The 20476-nt window shown below is 39.5% G+C and overlaps 1 protein-coding gene across 1 annotated transcript in view; it reads left to right on the forward strand.

The window, feature by feature from the left end:
* The window catches only part of LOC132958404 (receptor-type tyrosine-protein phosphatase delta-like), a 353687-nt gene that overhangs the window by 138836 nt on the left and 194375 nt on the right, over window positions 1-20476 (forward strand). Inside the window, exons 5-7 of the mRNA XM_061031189.1 lie at window positions 2347-2419; window positions 6769-6878; window positions 17847-17890. The gene's annotated coding sequence lies outside the window, so the exon portion shown is untranslated. The remainder of the gene's footprint in view (window positions 1-2346; window positions 2420-6768; window positions 6879-17846; window positions 17891-20476) is intronic.

The raw sequence follows: 20476 nt of genomic DNA on the forward strand, positions 1-20476 counted from the left end.
TTGGTATTTAGTTGCTATAGCACCCAGTCTTTATGGGGTATTTCAATGGTTTTAATGGTTGTAATAAAGGCTATAATGTCCAGTGTTATGTCAGTATTATGGGCTGCAATTATGTGACTGACATTTCAGTTATGTACACCAGTCTCAGTATTACTCTACAAATACATGTATGCGCATTGGAGCACTTAAGTGATACCAAAACCAGTCCTTTATTCAGTGTTCAATGCTGGGAATTCATTGTTACAGGACAATGTTGTAGGTGCCATTTCTAAAACAATGAACTTCACTTATTGTCATACGCTATGCCCATGAAATAGATACAGAAAAACTCAACACCCAACAGTCTGTTATGCTTTTCTTACGAGGCCAAGGCACCACAGTTCTTATGCTTTCTCAGCATCAATGAGTGCTATAAATTTAAAATAATATATGACTGGGTAGGATCTTACTAGCGTGCAATTGTTGCTCTAGAAAAATAAACAAATACAGATTTGATTTTTTTTTATAACTGCTCCCACTTGACTGGTGTTTTAGAAGTCGTGTATGGTTAAATAATATCTTCACCTTCACCTTAACATTCTGGAGGTTTTATGAGTCGAGGCTGGTGTCTCTGTTGGTTACTGTTCAGGGGAAGGTCATAAACGGGCGATTTATGTGCAAAGTGCAGCCAGGAATGCTGATGCTACTGTCAGGGAGCAGAGATACTGTCTGCTTTGACTCCACATTTAATGGAAACTGTAAAGTTCACAACTGCATGTCCTCACTCATGCACTTTACAGTGTGTGCTCAGAGGGAGAAGAAGTTAAAATAACTGGCAGATAGAAGATTTACAGGATTGCATAATGGTACAGATGGAAGATAAATTAGGTCCTTGTGACACTAAAAGCAGGTTTCAAACTTTCAGCATATTACATCACATTTCAAGTCTAATTTGGGGTCTAAGTGCTCCAAATGTGCTGCCAGCACTAACGTTAATGGTCATAGTGGAAAATAAAAACACTTCATTAGCTCTTACACTTCAAGTGGGGTCTGCACTTCTGAAAAATATTATTCAATACAAACACATGGCTTGCAACACATCTCTCAAAACACAACACTTTCAAGTATGTTGCTGCATCGATTGTTGCACCACCTCCTTTCTTTCACAGCAGTTATCTGGACTTTAAAGCCACCATTGTTAAGTTATGGGCATTTTAATAGCTATGGACAGGGGTCCATTAGCATAGCTTCTTGGGTGGCCATGGCCATGTTTCTCTAAATCATTAAACTAATTATACAAGCTAATTAATCAGTATGCTAGGAATGGGCAGGGTGAGCAGACGCTGTTCTTTGTTGGCTTGCATAATGCAAGGAGTCCATTTTTAGATCGTAAAAGTGGAGGAGGAGGGGGAGGAAAACTTTGATCTGGTTAGTAAACATGGGATTTTTGCATATCAAGTGCTTCGGCAAAATATGAAGAAAAAAAAAAGGCAGATTACGGATGCGAAAAGTCAAGCTGGATTTATATTTGTGGTGCTTTGAAGATGCAGGATATAGCATGTGGATGTCAGATAAAACAGGTAGTGTTTGCTTTGGAGTCCCACATTAAATTATCAGTGGCATTGAAGACGAACACAGGTATAGATCTGTCAATCACAGATGTCATTGTAACCATTGAAGTCGTCAAATAATATAAAAGAATCTTAAATAATAATGAGCTCTGTCTTTGTTATTCATAAAGTAACCATGTGAGAATCTGCCCGTGTGTTTCATGAATGAGGGTGAAGTTGATGCATCTTGGTCTTCATCTTCGGTCCCTTGCTATCCCATTATTATCCAATCATCATTCTGATCCCATGCGGTTGACAAAATTAATTAACGTACAACGCATGTGTTCTGCATGCGTCTCACTTGACGTGTGTATCAGTAGCTCTGTGCGTGCTTGCCAGGCGCATATTCATGCTTTCTTGCACACAACTAAGGGTGTATGAGAGTGAGTCACTGTCAGAAATTATTACTTAGAAGCAGCCACAACCAAGCATCCTGCTACCCTGTCTTCAGTGTGTGGTGGAGACGCTGTCAGCGTTCAAGCAGGAGTCTATTTTTAGCCGCTCTCATTATGCACAACTGAAAATCACCTCCTCAAAGTACATGAAGCATGTTTACTGAACCTAATGGGACTGTGCTGATAACACAGCGGTGCACAGTGTGCTACTGTGTATGTTGTTATATGCTCATCTTCATAGTTCTCAGTGTGTGATTATGAACGCAAACATGACATCTATCCACAGCACCGTAACTTAAGTGTTAAGTTATGAATGGTTTGACACATCTTGACCTCTCTTTTTTCCATCTTTGTCTCTTCAGGGAGATTCTGAGGAGTTCTATTCTTTCGTCACTCTGGTCCGAGGCAGCAATCGCAATCAAATATTCCAAACTGGTAAGACAGATATGATTTAATTAAGAAAACTCAATTTATTTTTGACAATGACCTTTGACCAAAATGTTGTTTTCACTGTTGAAATGTCAATGCAGCCACAAAAATCCAGAATTTAATAACGTCAGTCCATGCAAACCAAATGAAAGGGTCAAACAATAAATGCTGTTAGTATGGATAAAAGAAGAATACATGTGTCATCATGTTTTATTGTTCAGTCTCTATAAATCATTTATAAGAAAACATTGTTGGATGTTGTAGCACATGATTTGCTTTTCAGTAGTCACATGTAAGAATACTGACTTGAAGGTCAGCACTAGAAATCCAGTTTAATGGATACTTAACTGGGGTAAAGCTTACTTGTTTAAATGACATCTGCTGTTAGTCTGTAAAACACAGTGTCACACATAAAGCATGCTAATGGTGCCCTCTGGAGTACAACATTCTCTACTGCTGCTGCTTTGCCGTTTAAAGGAGAGATCTGTTTTCACATGAAGAACGTGTGCAGTCGATGCTGAATCTATTCACACTTCTCACAGCAGTTCGATAGACAGACGACTGACAGGTGCTTTTAGCACATTTAGGATGCCCACACGCAAACACAGAGTGAGAGTACAACCAGAGGCTTCCCGAGAAAACAAAAACAAGCTAGTGACAGGAGGTGACCTGAATAAAAACACATTGAATCTTCAGAATTATTTGTCAAAAATAATACTGTCACAAAACAAATCATATGAATACTGTTTAGCTTCTACGTCTGTCACATATAGAGTATTTCTTCACTCTTCACCCATTTTTTTTTTTTTTTTACGACTACAAGTGCCCGATTATACTGAACAAATCTCAACATGTCTCTCAATCGACACATTTTTCCTGAACTAACTCAAATATATCATCATCATACTAATTTGCAATTTGAAATGATAAAGTAAATAAGGGCCAATATTATTTTAGAAGCAGGAAGATTCACCTTTTTCACAGCGCTATTTCTCAGATCAATGAGCAGTGCTGTGGCTTTCCCTAAAGGACTATTGCGTTGCTGCCGTAATTGGAACGTTTGTGCTACTGCGAGTTACTGTTCCCCGGCCGGAGGCCAGCAGACACCAGAACATTCTTTTACAAGTCCATAGGATTTCAAATAAATTCATCAAATGCATCAGTAAGGGGAGTTTTGCCGTGTGCTACTTTTCAAAGTCAACTTATGGTCGGCCTTTTCAAAATCCAGCATCTTGTAATTGGGACATAGCCCTTGCTTTTGCTTCTGATCCTCACCTCCAGGTTCCACTATATTCCCAAGTGTGCTAAATAGGTGTGTGTCTAAGCACTACAGGGTGATGAGGCTTTTCACTCAGAGCATTTCACACATATGATGCCCTCTGTCCCTCGCGGCAATTTGTTGGAGGCTCAGGTGGCAAAGTGATTCAAATTAAAGATGACAGCGACAAATGTAGCTTCAGTGGAAAGGCAAGACAAAAACTGGTAAATACAGACAAGTGAGTTCAACTAAGTTTGTGCCTGAATTATTGTAAATGACAGATGCAGAATTGTCCCTGTGGCATCGCCTGTTGGAGCCCATTTGGATGTCCTGTTCCAAGAGCCATTAAGGCATTAAATTTGAATTGAAACTGCAGTTTCCTCTCTCCCAGAAAGACTGAAAAACACTTGTTAAATTATGTTGTAGTGCATTTCACTGACGACAGTTGGTACGTAGGTGCCCGCACGCCTGTCAGATGGAGTTGTGTTTCATGAAACTGAATTTGCAGGAGTAGCAGGTGACCTGGATTAGAATAGCAAGGAGTCCACCAGCTCAAAAAAAAAACTTTCAAAAGTCTGCTTCTGAAAACTGCTTACAAGAAACATGAAGTGACTTGTTAACTGTGAAAATGTTGTCTGAAGTCCATAAACCAGTGTGTCACCCCTTCCTTGAGTGAAGGCTCTTAATCTAACCAATTGACACAGCGACCATTTCAGTGTAGTGTCACACACAGGGTGGTCCTCTAAAATGGTGTTATATTGTTGTTCAAAGTCACAAAACATTTATGCAGTTCTGGAGAGACATTTGGCCACACTTAAATTAGAACCCATTAGCAACCACTGGTCAACAGCTCCTGCTTGCTTTTAAACACTTCCTTGCAAACAATAGGTATGCTAGGATGTACATTCCTCGCTAGAAATTAACTTTAATTTATGAAAGTCCCAAAGTATTGTGTAACACCACCACAAAGTAAACATTGACTTCTTTGGCTATAGTGGCTTCTTGCCACTGCCTTGGTAACGGTAATATTAGCTAGTAAAAGGCTGAATGCTAACATTAGCTGTTGTCTGACCATAGCTAATGAGTAATCAGATAAGTTGCTTTAATTGAAACACAGATTTACATTTCTACTTCGTTTAGTTTGTTATTTAAGTTGCTGATCAATGCTGAGGCCATACAATCTTAATGATTAGACACATAACCTAAATTCAACTTCCAACCCAGAACATGGTAGTTTAACTAAAACTGCATACATCATCATCAACCTTTATTTAAGTTCTCGGAGAGATACCTGCATACATGACTCCCACCAAGAGGGTGATGTCAGGGGGGAATGGCTGATTCGTGAATGGTCAATACTTAGATTAAATGATTTTATTTGTATTTTTTTTAATCAGTGAGATTGGATAACAATTGGTTTAATCTTTGTCCTGCTCCTGGAAAAGTTTCCAGGTAGTAACACTTAGTCGTTTGTAAGGTTTGAAATATGAACCTTTGTGGTCGACTCAATGAGTTTGGGCATCCAAAGTGTTAAGATAAGGCCTTCCATTGGAATGTGTGACTTATAGCCCGTCCTGCTACTTAAAAGGGTCAGGCCGCCTGATATGATTGTGTTTGTATTCTTCTTCAATAAGATATACTGTGTTGTGGCTCGCATAAACTGTGTGTATGAGTGTGCATCTAAGCATGTGTTGCTGGACAGCCCCGGCCGTGATGATTTATTATACCGCTTGAAGGGACTTGTACTTTCATGAGGTCGCATGAGTAACATGGCAGTCAGGCACAGCGTAATGTTCTCTTTTGGCCCTGCCGGCGACAGAGAGGCATGCCAACACAGCTCGAACAGATTTCGGTTTGCTCATATGCAGGTACACAACTAAGTATATATTCATTGTCCAAACTGCCAGACAGACATACACACACACACACACACACACACACACACAAACAAAATCAAATACTGTAATCCAGGCTTAATACTGCTTTATCACCTGCACAGGAGGCAGACGTTATGCAAATGAACAGTTAAGCTATTCCAAAGGCATGTCAGATTTAGACCATATTTAATGTGTCTTTTGAGAGGTTAAGTCGATGCAAATGCAGCCTCATGGGTTTAAAATGCTTAGGATATGTTTTTAATAAGTCATCAAAGAGCTATCTGGAGACTTTAAGATCGACCTTAGATGGCTGTTGTTGGCCAGAATTCACATTTAGCTTAAAGTAGCTTATTTGCACTTACAGACTGTTGGGAGTGGATTTCAAAACTCATATAATCAGCATGTTATACCAGCAGTTTCAAAAGGGGGTTTCCCAGCCGACTGTCTTAAGGATTGTTCAGACTAAACAACAGCTTTAAACACTTCTTGGTAAAACCCACATTGCTACTAGTAATCCATTACAACTTCCCCCTTCCAAAAATCCAACTTGGTACATTCTAGGTTGCCAACACCTGGTAAAGCATGATGCATTCATGTGTTCATGAGAGAAACATCTTCAATCAGGACGTTCACCTCAGAGACAGCAAAGATTGATAATCAAAGCAATAAGAAACAAGATAACAAGTACTTGAATGACCATATAATTAATGCAGTTGATGTTAACATCAGCTAAAAAAACCAAAAAAAACCAAATAAACAACAACCAAATATTCAACTGCAAATTCAGGTGTTTTCAATTGACTGTAGAGGGCGTAAGACACTCTCACACACAGACATTTTTTTCTGTGTAGATTCATTCAAACTTTGACAAATACAAAAAATGGAGTGAGGCAGAATTGTGCATTCAATAAGTTCAAAGCTTTGGTCTTCTTACATTCACTCTCAGGTGTTGTGTACAAAATCCGAAGACGAATGGTCCCCTAAAAACAACACCAACGTGTAACATGGTTGCTTGAGAGACACATTTAATCCATGTTAAAAGCAAAAGAAAACAAAAATCTGATCTTTGACATTTGTTTGCCTTCTCCCATTAAGTGTCATATTGCCTTCTCTTTGTATCTTTAAATGAAAATTTAAAAAAAGTCATGTTTTGTTTGACTTTGGATTAAGGGTCAGCTGTATTCTTTTATTCCTTTTCTGTTTTTCCTCTCATCTCACAGGTTGGGGCAAAGGGGGCAATTAGTTTCAGTGGTGTGTCGGCGAGGTAAAACCACAGCATTGGCAGCATGTTGGCACCTGCATGAATCCCAAAGTGAAGCCTCATTTCTTGGTGAGTTGGACAACTTTTCTTTTTGAATTCAACAAAACACACACACACACACACACACACACACACACACACACACACACACACACACACACACACACACACACACACACACACACACACACACACACACACACACACACACACACACACACACAGTAGCTGTGGGCCTCTGCAAGGTTTTACATGTTTCCCTCTTCACTCTTGTGTAGTAGCTAATTTAGATATGACTCATCGTATTAATTCTTTCGTTTTAAGAGCTTAATTACAAGCTTAATTCTCTTTCAAGCCTTAATGTGAGAAAAGCAGCTTTCAGAATGAATTGAAACAGCATTTTTATTGAAAACACCGTGCCTGTTTAAACCAAACCCTAGTCTGCTTTTTTAAGATTTAGCTTCTGGTTTTAAGAATTGTTTCAAAAGAACAGATATTAAACAGTTGTATTACTGGAGCAAATTTCTGAAGTGATGGATTTTTACAATATGTTTCAACTTTTTTCATTTCCAAGAAACTTGGCTTGAATAAATATGACTGAATTTCAAAATCAGTTGAATGTTCTCGTACATCCTCTGCTTTCATATTTGAGGATACAATTTTGAGAAAACGGAAGGAACCATGAATCCATGCTGGTGTTACCTGCAGTTTTTCAGGCCACAAATTGATGGCACTGTTGGGAGAGCTACAGATTTTACAGCTTCACAGAGCTGTGGTCTAGAGACACAGAGAACATCAACAAAAACTGCAGGTGTTTCACCTACTATCGACACGTCAGACTGATAGAGATGCAGTCAGACTACTTTGTCCTTTGTGCAGTAGGTGTACAGTCCTCCCAAACTGAACAGCATTTTCATTCAGGAATTCTATGATTTTTTGTCTATTAGAGCAACTCACTGATGAACTACTGCTTGTAGGAGATTTTAATATTAAAACCGATGGTTAAAGAGTTTGAAACTTAAACAACCAAGGGCAAACACTGACAGGTCTTCTTAGCTTAATGACTCGACCTGTGATATTAGACATGCCCTGAAGAAGAGCTGAGTGCCAATGGGAGCAAGACAAACTTCAGGTGTCTTATAACAGAGACAGCTCAAATTCATATCAATGTTCTGGGAAGTCTGATAAGACACACCACTATTCAGACTCAGTTAACTACCACGCCAACAGACCCAGCATTTTCTGTAGTGAAAAAACTCCATCCTAAATTTAAATCCCTCAAAGCACACTGAGTGTCGTATGTGCTACATAAATAAACTTGACTTGACTGCTCCTGCTGCTGCCCCTACTCCATCTACTCTCTCATCCCCAAATCAGACTCAAAAGTTTTCAGTGACACACCGTCCCATCAGTCACTCCCAGCAGTCCCCACTGTTGTTTTCATTGTACATGCTCCCCCTTTTGGTTCGATCTTTAGAAAACACATCATCTTAAATCACTGTTGTGCGGATTAACTCAATTCCATCTACCATTTTCACTGCAGAGCCTCTTCGACTGTTCAGAGGAGGGGAAATGTTTGATGGTAAAGAACTTCCTTCAGTTAAATACGTATAAAACTGAAGTCATAATTTTTGGCCCTAAAAACTCTGTCAACAGCCTGAACAATTCAATTGGTCCCTTATCAACTAACAAACACACAATGTGGTTGAAAAAGCCTCAGGGTGGTTTAGAATCTTCTCTGGATTTTAAGAAACCAATCAGTAGTGTTGTGAAGAGTAGTTTTTTTTATCAGGTTAGAACAATAACAACCAAACTAAAGGCATTTTCTGCCCACATTGACTTTGAAACAGTCGGTCACGCATTTATTACCTCCTGGCTCGACTCTTGTAATCCCCTGTATTTGGGGTTGACCCGTGACAATCTGAACCGATTACGTATGATTCAGAATGCAGCTGCTACACTTTTAACCAGAACAAAGAAAAGAAAAGAAAAGACAACACATCACTCCTGCCTTGGCTCAGCTGCACTGGCTGCCTGTGAAGTACAGAATCAAGTTTAAGATCTTATTATTCCTTCACAAAGCTCTTAATGGATTAGCCTCCACAGTACATTACAGATCTGCTTATTCTTTATTCTGCCCCTAGGTTACTGAGGTCATCCTCACAACAACTCCTCTCTGTCTCACAATCACGACTTAAATCCAAAGGTGACAGGGTCTTTTCTGTCCGCCCTTGAGCACCAGCGTGAATTCAAAACAAACTGCTGTTAGGCGACACCTCCGCTTTCCTCCAGCCTCACACCTACAACCCACCCCCCCACTAGCACTCACATAAAGGAGTTTAGTGCAAGCATCGGAGCCATGTGCCCTTGGCTCGTGCCACATTTTCCTGTGACCTGCATTGTTGTGTTAGCAGGATAATGTTAGCGCTCTTTAGTTAGCGTGTAGCCTCACATTGCATATTGACACGGAATAGCCGTGATCTAAAAACGCTTGCATGACATCCAAATAAGCCGTGATTATGCTTTTCTGTTTTTCTCTATTCCTTGACTAAAACAGCTTAATACGCAAGGGAAGGAGTCGGCCGTCCTGTCCATGTAAACAAGATGTAAACATGTCTCTGACAACAACACAGCCAGCTCCACTCACTGTAGACTGTCATGAAAGAGATATATTTACATAGGATATACAGGATTTCTGCTACATTTATGTGTACGAAGTTGCACATTCTTCCATTAAAAAAAAACAACGATGTCATTTTAGATTGAATCCCTCAACTTTAATTTCAATGACTGTGAAATCATTATTGGCCGTAATTCAAAGACAAAACTTGTTTGATTCAGGAGAAGAAAACCATCATTATCTTAAGAAGCTAATTAACAAAGCTAATCAATGGTTTTATGCTTTATGATTACATTATCTGCTCATATCATTGTGGCATATTATAATGGCACTTCATGTAATTGCTTGCATCTTTAAAAGAGCACCATCATTAACAAGATATGTTGCATTAAAAACGTCCTTTCTCCATTAACACTCCTTCACTTTAGAGAAGGTTCTCTGACCCCATTTGGAAACATTTAAATTGCATGTGATGTTTTTTTTTTTCAGAGGAAGGAGGAAATATTGAATGAACACAATGGAAGAATTCATAAAATAGAGAAAAGACCTTTGAAAAAGAGAAGGACAAAGAACAAACCAGACAAACCACAGAGATGGACAGTAGTCAGAGTTCAAAGTGGGCCTGTAGTCAGAAGATTTAAAGTGGAATCAGAATGATTGTTTTCAGCTTCAGTGAAATAGTGATCTTTTAATTCAATCTACTGACAGATTAATGCACTAGATCGTTAAAGATACAGACATGCAATTAGATTTAGACCTTAAAATGTTAAAAATCTATAAATGATAAAAAAGGTCACCAAGGCTGTAGCAACACATACATCATTTTATTTGACAGAATGTGATCATGTGACGAACTTAAACAATTGTTTCCTCGACTTTAACTCACGTTTGAAAATACTAAAAGATGTTCTTCAGAGAAGAAAATCTCTGCCCTGGGCCTGTGCGATGATGTAGCTGAGAAAATACATTCACTGGGGTATAAATATTGCACAGCGAGTACACGGAGGGCTTTTTGGCCGATGAATTATTGCAAAGTCCGGTGGCTTTATGCCAGCCTCAGAGTATATCTTGCTCAGCTTCACCCTGCCATAAGCTGTGGCAGGGGAATAGTGGTTATAGGCACTCCACAAATAACTATCAATGATACCAGGAATCCATCACACTCATCCCACATGTTGTGCGCTTACACTTGAGTGCACTTGACAACAGCCGGTTAGCAAAAAAAAAAAAACACTGGCATGGGCATCAGCAGTGCCTAAGAGGCCTGAGTCAGGGCAATAAAAACCCAAAACAAAGCATAGACATGTGCACAGTCTCAAAACCATTATTTGTGTAATATAAATGAGAATAGTTTAATACAACTGATTAATTTAATGAGCACATGCAATGCAGTGCAGTTTCTGTATTTTGAGGACTGAAAGGATGCATGTTCAAACAATTATTTTTTTTCCCAGGATGCTTTGTAACTTGCTTTAACCACCCACAATTGTGTAAACCAAGCCAACACCCCATGCAATCTGATTGGATTACAATGAGTCTATATGCATGACATCAGTCAAACAAGGTTGTGGAATGAGCCCAACTTTTTTTCTGCTAAATCACTTTTCATTTGCAGAAGATAATACAGTGACGCAGTGGAGCATGAAGCTAATGATCTGATAGACCCAGTACACTGAGAATAAAAGACCATCAAAATAAGCATCTAAATGGGAAAAGGGACTTTTGCTCGGTGCACTGCATTTTCGAAGTAAGGAAATGTCGGGCAGGATGTGTCTCTTGGTGATTAGCAAAGAAAAAAAAAAAAACATAATCCCCAGATTGCTGACATATTTCTTTTGAAAAGCGCACCCTGTCTGAAAAAGACAGATACGCGCTGGAAAATGGATCAAATCTGTTTCATGTCAGATAGCAGCCAAGGGTTTCCCAGGGTGAGAATCTACAAAACCACAAACAGTCAGGATTAGAGATTGAAGTACTGACCAAAGTAGATCAGGAAACTACTAAAAAAAGAAGGAACATTTTCTCTCATGATAACAAATCTTATAATAACTTATGATAACCTCGTAATTACTGACTTCAATGCTCTGACACTTATTGCTCAAAGAATCCTCAGTGTTATTCAGGGGATGTGTTTTCAGGGTATGAATTTAAACCCCCTATTTGTCCCAATGAAAGTCCTAATTCTTTAACATTGCATTTCTTTTGTGGTGATGAAACAAGCATAGAAAATTAATTAAATTTCCTCTCAAAGAAGGAGTAATTCTGCAGCAGAGCCAAGACGGTGTGTGTGTGTGTGTGTGTGTGTGTGTGTGTGTGTGTGTGTGTGTGTGTGTGTGTGTGTGTGTGTGTGTGTGTGTGTGTGTGTGTGCGTGTGTGTTAAATGAAATGCAAGGATTTATCTCAAGGCACTATGGATGAGGTATTTAAGTCTGGTGCATATTTTATGACCATTAACTGAACACCGGCTGCTCATTAGTCATGTGACAGGTAATGGTGCTTTTTCTAAGGACGTTGGAACATCTCACACTCATGCACACACATGAATGCATACGTGTGAATGCAGGCTTACAGGCAAAAGTAGTACTAATGGAGCAAAAAGAGTCCTCCTTATAACTCATAGGTATGATTAATTGCCCAATTTGTCATTCCATATTATGATACAACCATTCCTGGTAAATGCCCGCATGGAAAAACAACCATAATGATCCATTGACTTAAAATCTGTACATACTTCATCTGATTAAAATCCTTAAAGAAAGAGAAATGTAAATACACATCTACCACAGTTTCCAGCTGGTATCTATCGAAATTTGAATTTATTTGGCAAATGTCATTTGAATGGTGTTGTTTGAACAACCTTTATCCACTGTGATACAACCACAAGGTGGTGCTGTGCATCACCATTTGGCCTCAAAGACTTAACAGAGAGTACATCCACAGCAGTGACAAACACTAAATAACTTGCTTCCATTTGTTTTTGTTCCCTATATCTTCATTGATTATCGTACGAATCACACATATTAAAGGTTTTCATCTATGTCTTCTAATTAATTTATCCAATTTATCCAATTAAAGTGAACTTCTGTACTTTTTGAAGTTATATCTATTTCTGTGGTTTGCGAAACTAAAATGGAATCTTTTCATATATTTTGTTTTTCAGTTGAATGAAAAAACAGGTAAACTGGATGAGACTCATTCCCTCTTAGATTGTTAACATTTCCATCAAAGTTAACAAAAAGCTTTTAAAGAACACAGAGAAACAAGAAATGCTAAATAAATAGAGGAAATTAGATATTAGTTTGAGAGATCTGTGTATTGGGTGGCATATTTAGAATAATCCATCCATAATTAAAGGGGTATAGTTGTGTGTTTATACTAAAAGAGGGGTCACAATGAGAAAAAATAGTTTGTATTGAAATTATAGTACATTCCAGTAGATGGCAGTCTGTCAATACAGAATCTTTCCACCCACATCCTCCTCATACACTTTCTGTGAGTAGGTGTGCCTCTCGTCATCAGGAGAGGTCTCTCACTTGGAATGTCGACCCTGCGCAGTATGACGGCTGAGAGCAAAGTGACGGCGCAAATGTACACTATTTGCTGCAGTAACGAAGGACACAAGATATTCACATGTGGAATGTGAACCTAAAGCATGTGGATTAATGTCTTCATGTAAGAGTCACCGCTCACACACACCTCTGCAGTGTTTTTCCCTTCCTTCCCTTTTCTCCCCTTCCATCTCTCACGCTTGTACAAAGCCGAATGGCGTCACCACCCACCACACACACCCTGCATTACACACACACACACACACACCTCCTCGCCATCTGTCTGTGCAGCGGCCCGTGTCTCTGGCACTGGGAGCAGTTGAGAGCAAAGAGAGTGAAAGAGAAAGTGTCTCTTGGCTCTGTGGTCCTGAATCCCACTTCCTCTCTTCTTCTTCCTGCTGCGTTGTTGTCTATCAAACGGTCTCACGACATCACGCTGCCCGCCGACGGGCCTTCCCTGCTATCGTAACACCTATCCTTGATGCCATTTGGAGGCAAATCAAATCCTCTAGAAAGCGATGGAGGTTATGTGCTCCGTGATTTCGCTTCAGCGTTACGACAGCTCATTTTAGCTTCGTTCATTAACTCCGGGGTGCACATTTCCTCTTTAATGTTAAGCCTGCAACTCAACACCAGGAAAAATAAACATGCTTGATTAGCTTATGTATCAGGCATTTCAAATTAATACCCCAGATGGCTGAATAGCGCTCACAATTTTTCTGAGAGGCAAAAATACAGCGTAAAAGACACTAGGAGGGACAGATTCTATTCATGCTCCCTGTGATGGATGTTGCTTTGCCGATCGTATTAACTGTCGTGAAGTCATAAAAAAAAAGCTGCATGGATTTCTCTGCACATTTCCTGATTATATTTTCCAGCATGAGTTTATTGTACCTACAAAATTTGACATTTAAACTGACAAATCACAGAATCTCAACACAACAAAATGAGAAGGGAGAAAAAAATTGAGACGGGAGAAAAAAAAAAATCCAGAGTAATATCAGGCTGATCCTCTGTCATCAAGTCTGTTTTCCTTACAAGACTCCCTTCTCTTTTCAGAGAATTTTCATAACCATGCAGCTTCACAGAGAGCTTTGTAGGCAGCTTAAGTAATTTGAACAAAAATGCATCCCCTCTCTCTCTCTCTCTCTCTCGGTCTCCTCCATTTAGACGGCAAGCAAAAGCGCCTTCATACCGGCGCTATATTCAAGCCGAGTGATAAGAAATGGCAGCTATCAGCAGGCAGTTTGGAAGCTGCATATAACTGTTATTGTGTGTGTGTGTATGTATAAAAAATGATTTATGTGCCCTATCACTTAGCAGGCGCAATATGCGGATGAATACGGGCTAATATAATATTATGAGATGAGTGAGAGGGTTATGGAAAGGGCCAGGTGCTGCCTCAAGGAGAAAAAACTGTGATCAAAGTCCAGACATATAGAATAAGACACATCATCACTCCATGAAAGAGACTGTATTTCATATTCTAAAGCAACTTCAGACTGTCCAGTTCGTGCATATGTAAAGGATATCGTGTAGTCTCATTCAATCTAATGTGGTATAGATCAGGTTTTAAAATACATGACAAAATGAAGGGACATTTCACTGTAGGAGTGGTGAACTGTAGTTCAACAATCACGTTCAGACAGTCCCTATTGTACACTTGAATTGTATAGTGAATATTAAATCAAAGATGGTGGTTACTGCTAAGAATAAGTGAACTGGATCTAGCATGTCATGATTAACCGGAGTTCTGTTACGTATAGCAAAAGCTAATTTTTAAAAGCATATTTAGCCGTTCAACGTCTGTGAAGTTTGAGATGATTGTTAGCAGTGATCATCGAAATCCCTCTTATCGATAAAGAGTCTGTGGTTTCTCAAATTGGATACATCACATAAGAGATGGTTATGATAGGCCAACACATGTATCTTTTTCAGTATAACAAGTTTTGCAAGAGAATGTTGCAGTAAAATGTGAATCATTTTCACACAATCCCGAATCAAATTTTGTTTTAAACAGAATAAAGAGACATATTCATGTTGTACATTGCATGCTAAATGATAAGAGCGTTTGGCACATATTTAACAGCATAAATCAAGCTTATATTGAGACGTCTGGGGTATTTTCTACGGGTTATATTTACAGTCATGTAAACAAATCACAGATCTGAAAAGCTCCTTTTTTCTGTTATGAATCTCAGCCTCTCCTCCTATTAGCTGCAGTCGGGTGAAATAGGCTTGGCGGTAGAAAACAGCCCCATGTTTACCCGCAGCGCTACTGCCATGTCCAGACTTGTAAATCAGGCCCATTGAGGTAGCATAATGCTGATGATTATGACAGCCAGTCGCATGGGAGTGATAGAGGGAGCGTTGAGTTATGTGCTGGGGGAAGGATGCCCAGAACTGAAGAGTCTCACAAATGGAGGAGCACTTTCACCGAAACACAAGTCCCCAGATGGGGACTAATGCTGCAGTTGGCGGCTGTGCCACCCAAACGAGCGCACATTAGCTGCTCAGAACACACAGGATAGTGAAGTAGGTTTGTTTTTTTTTCTGTTTTTATTTCACTGTTCACTTGCTTCACTCTATTACTGCTAGATTAGTTTCAGAAAGACTGAGTAAAAAAACAAGACAGTCAAAGTATTTGGAAGGTGTTTTGTATTGCAGCTGACATGCAATGCATCACTTAACTAGATGACTCCAGGATGGGGAACGCATTCTCATTCACTCTATTACTAAATAATGTACTGTTTGCATTCTGCCTTATTCAGTCTAGTCCCCTGTGCCGTTGAACGATCATTCATTGGCATTGATCGTCAGCCATGATAATATAATCAGGCGTAAAGCCCGACAAGGCTGGCCGCTCCAATAGATCAGAGCTGCTGACAGCGAAGCTATGCACAGGTCATAAACCCTCACCTTCCCTGTTTGACCCCACATCAATTTGGCTCTTTCCAATATGAATGCAAATAACAATGCATTTTTGGTGACATGTTTACGGTTATCTCTGTATCCATGCTCGCTCCGCCTGCTGCCCCTAAATGTGCTGATGTTACCCAGCTAATGGGATTGAAAAAAGAAACCTATTGCTCACAAGTGGTCAGCTCGCCCGCTCCCCCTCCTGCCAAAAAAGAAAAAAAAAAAAAAAAAAAAAACACAAACACAAGCATCTGCACATGCCCTTCCTCACAAACACACACCTACATGTCCTCCACCTCAGTCACTTGTGTATGCATTGAGCTGATAAGTACTGCGGTTCATTTTCCCCATGGCAAAGCACAGTAAAAAACTGGGGAGTAATAATTGCTTCGGGGGAGGGGGGGTGAGACGAGGACGGCTAAATATGCTTGATTGCCTCCTAAGCTTCGGTGCTGTGTAATGAAATATGGCTGCTGCAGACAGGGGCTCCTGTGCGATAGCTTTCTTGTCACTTTTTTTCCCCTAACTTTCCCCCCCCCCCCCCCCCCCCAACCCTTTGCTCTTCTGTTCTGGCGTTTCCCGTCTTCGTCTTAGTCACACTACGGAGTCCATCAAAGCGTTTGTTGCCATTGAACACTTATCTAAGCTATAATGTAATAATTACGGAGGCCAAATCCGGCCTAATTGAGTATTACCTGCCACATCAAAACAGCAGGTGCCCTAATATTCCTCTGTTCTACATTTTAATTTGGGGATTCATTAGCATGAGCAGGGTGTAAAGGGAGAAAAAAAGATAGCAGGGGAACTTAGGAAAACACACATTTGTGTAAGTTTGTAACCCTGTCATTGACATGCTAGTGCCCTAAAACTCCTAATTGTGTCTCAACTAATGTCCATGAAGACTTTATAATACGACTACATATTTAGTCGGCTTGTTGCTGCTTTTGCATAAAATCAGCTACTTCATTCACACGGAGAAATGCCTCCGAATTACCACAAATGAGAAGTATTGGGCCGAAAGACTACTGTAATCACGACATTCATAATCATCATTGCTAATCATCTCATTCGGCTGCCATAAAGCCCTACAATAACGTTTTTTAAAAAGATAATGAGTCAAATTAAAGCTTAGCCAATGTGGGAAAGAAAAAACTGTTTATCCCCAACTCATTTTTGTTGTAACCACCCAAAGCACATTTCTCCCTGTTGCTTAAATGAGTAGCTAATCATTTACAAGAATATGAGTCCACAGGCTTGTATGGGCACAGCAGCGTCTGCTAATGCATTTAGCAAGAAAACAGCCTGAGAAAATCTTCCCTGCACATTAAATGCCAGGTTTCTTTTCTTCTTTTTTCCTTTCCTCCTTGTTTTTTCTTCCAGAATTACTCACAAGGCCTAATTTGTTGCGCTACTTAAAGGAAAATGTAATTACACTTGTTTTCATTATAATTCACAAAGCCAATCGATAACTGTGGTTAAGTCGTTCTCTGCTGCACTTGCACTTTACAGTTCCTTTGACTGAATTTTTGGTTGCAAAACAAGTATTCTGTGTATTAATATAACAAACTAAATATTTGTGTTTAATGGTACAGAGTGAATTGACCAATTAAATGAACAACATTAGAGTTTTTGGCAAACCCTCGATAGTAAGCTTCATTTGTGCTCCTTGTTCTTCGTAATAAAAATACAGAAATGCCTGTTTTTCTGCTCCATCGACGAGCATTTTGGTTGGAAAATAAGTCTTGTGCATATTTATACTTGACTTTCCAGCTTGCACATGTGGTACTGAGCCAAAAATTACCAATTCAATGAACGATTTATGAGTTTTGGAAGGCAAATCCTACAGCTTTCTTTGCTATTTCTAATACATTTAGTTTATTTCCCCTCACAGATGCAGGGTTATGAAGCTATTCATCCCCGTCCTATTTCTTTTGTTTCTCATTTATGCAGTTCTCTTTCCTGAGACGTCAACCACAGGATGAGGCCTGCGGCAGGTAAGAGACTGAAATGAATTGATGAGGAGCTGGGGACATCTTTAAGAATTCCATGCGGCACAGCAAGGGGGCTCACATGCTGTGTTTTGTTAATTTTCTTTAATGTATTAGCTAAGGGTTCAAGTTTGTCATGTGTCCAAATATCCATCTTGGTTTTAAAGAAGAGAGCCCCATCTTGAGGGCCAGTTCACTCCCTCCCATCTCCTGACCTGCATCAGGGCGGGGAGGGAAACAGACTATATCTGGCAACCTAAACCTTTTTAAAGTGACTGAGAGAGTGGGAGAGACTGACTGGCACTGATGGGACCAGACTAGAAGTGTGCGATGCTGTGCTATAGCGCGCCCGGGCCTCACAAGCCTGATTGATAGAGTGTGATGAGACTGTCACTGAGCAAGGAGAGCAGCGGAAAGATAGGCGAGATGGAGGGAGGGGAAGTGGGCTGACCAGCAGAGAGAGATAGAGAGAAATAAATTTGAGAACATGTGAAGGATGAAGTGGGGGAATGGAGTGGCTGGATGGAATGTGTTTCGGACACATGAAGGATTGAGAGGCGGGAGGGGCAGGGGCATGAGCCTGATACTGGCATGCTGAAGGCTTCACTTATATGCAAGTTAGGTCATGAAGATACAGATTTAGTGGCTGTAATACAAAGAAACAAAGAAAGATCAGTGTGAACGGGACAAGTCACATGGAAACTGATCTTTTCAAATCACATTTGGGCCACTTTCATATGTGGGTCCAAATCAGATACAGGTCGAATTTTTATCAATGAGACCTCAGTCTGAACAGCCAGGTTGGAATGCATGGGACTTTGACGTCACTCGCTGGCACCACATGAAGGAAAGTGATGTGTTCAACAGACCCAGACATTCATGATCATGGACAAGTCTGCTGTCAGCAGTTTTTCATATTTCAGAGTCAGAGCAAACTGTGATCTTACAAAAAGAAGATGTTATATTTCAGCTGCAGCTCTGACGGTATCGGGAGAAGTATGTGGCTTATAAAAGGGAATATGAAAACGTAATTGAAAGCATAAACTTTTTTAAAGGTATAAAGGTTTAAAGGAAGCTTAGTGCTTTAGTTTCTTTTGTAGGATGATAACTATAAAGCATTTTTAACGATTACATATTTGAAATGAAAATTAATACAGGAAACACAGCATGTTTCTCATTCTCTATCCCTCCCTCCTATCCTTGCATATAGGAGTACTAAAAGTACTTCAGAGTACTAAAAGAACAGAGTTAACCCTGAAGCTATCTCAATAACTGTAAATGCAGTCAATTTGTTCTCCTGCAGGGGGTTGTAGATCACCAGTTCTCTTTTCACACCATGCAGCTTGTGAAGTATTTGTGGTTGTTCTTTTGCCCATGCAGGTTAGTTTGAGATCATGACCGGTTCGCGCGGTAGTCTGATACATGCCCCGTATTAGAAAGTAATGTCAAAAGCCAAACAAAAAAATCGGATCTGAGCAAAAGATCAGAATTGAGCATCAAGTCTTGCAGTGTGAACAGAGACTCTAAGAACTTGTGTTGCCTTATTTGTCTTGTGTATCAGCCAGTTCAAATGTATATCTCATATAGCAGAATAACACCTACTCTTTTATGGCAGAAATAAAACATAATATAATCTGGGAGGGACTGGGACTTTTCTGATATTATCATTATTGAAGTCGAGGACCAGAATGAATTTCTTAACATTCTTCCTAATTATAATCTCCAGTGCAGTATGAATGGAAAATGTACTCGAGAATACATTGCTATTGTCATGACGTTCAATGTGACATAATGAAAATGGCAAACTATTCAATAAAACAGATTAATTTGCATGATCTACATAATGTGCTTCTTTAATAAAAAACTTTCTACTAGCAGCAGCATTAGCAAAATCAAGCTCATGTAAGGATATTTTAACCCACTATGAAACCAACTACAATGAATATTGATGCCTCTTGATGACCTAAAAAAGCAAATGAGACCATCAGCATAAAACATTTACATTTCAATATAGTCATTTTTAATTCCTGAAGCTGCAGGGTAGGTGTCAGAAAAAGTGATGAACAGCATGCTGCCGAAACAGCCTTTAAACGGGACATATTATGAAAAATCCATTTTACAGTGTTTTGGAATTACCTATTTGGGTAACCTGAGTGTCTACCGACCCACAAAATGTGAAATAAACCCATTCAGTACTTTGTTTGTGGTCTTCTCAAGTATTACAACAGAGAGAAAAATGCTTTGTTTCAAATATGCTCTCCTTGTGATGTCACAGTGGGATTCTGGTTTCATTTAGACCACAGGGGTCTATTTTAAAAGGTGGAAAAGGGGTATAATATGTCCTCTTTAAAACTGAAAACATGATGATTTGCTAAACTTAGTCAAAATTATGTTGTTGTTGTTGTATCCTAACTACAAATACAATATTTAGGATGTGAATTAAAGCCTCCAAATTCAAAGATGTGCACCTTATAAACCAAGAATCAACACAAAAAATCAGCACTTAAAGAGCCATTTAGTTTCCTTCAGAGAAAATAAACAAGAAGATGTTGAACATTACATTATTAATTTGTCTGGAACATGCATGCAAAG

The sequence above is a fragment of the Labrus mixtus genome, chromosome 23 (genome assembly GCF_963584025.1).
Source record: "Labrus mixtus chromosome 23, fLabMix1.1, whole genome shotgun sequence".
NCBI classification, from domain to species: Eukaryota; Metazoa; Chordata; class Actinopteri; order Labriformes; family Labridae; genus Labrus; species Labrus mixtus.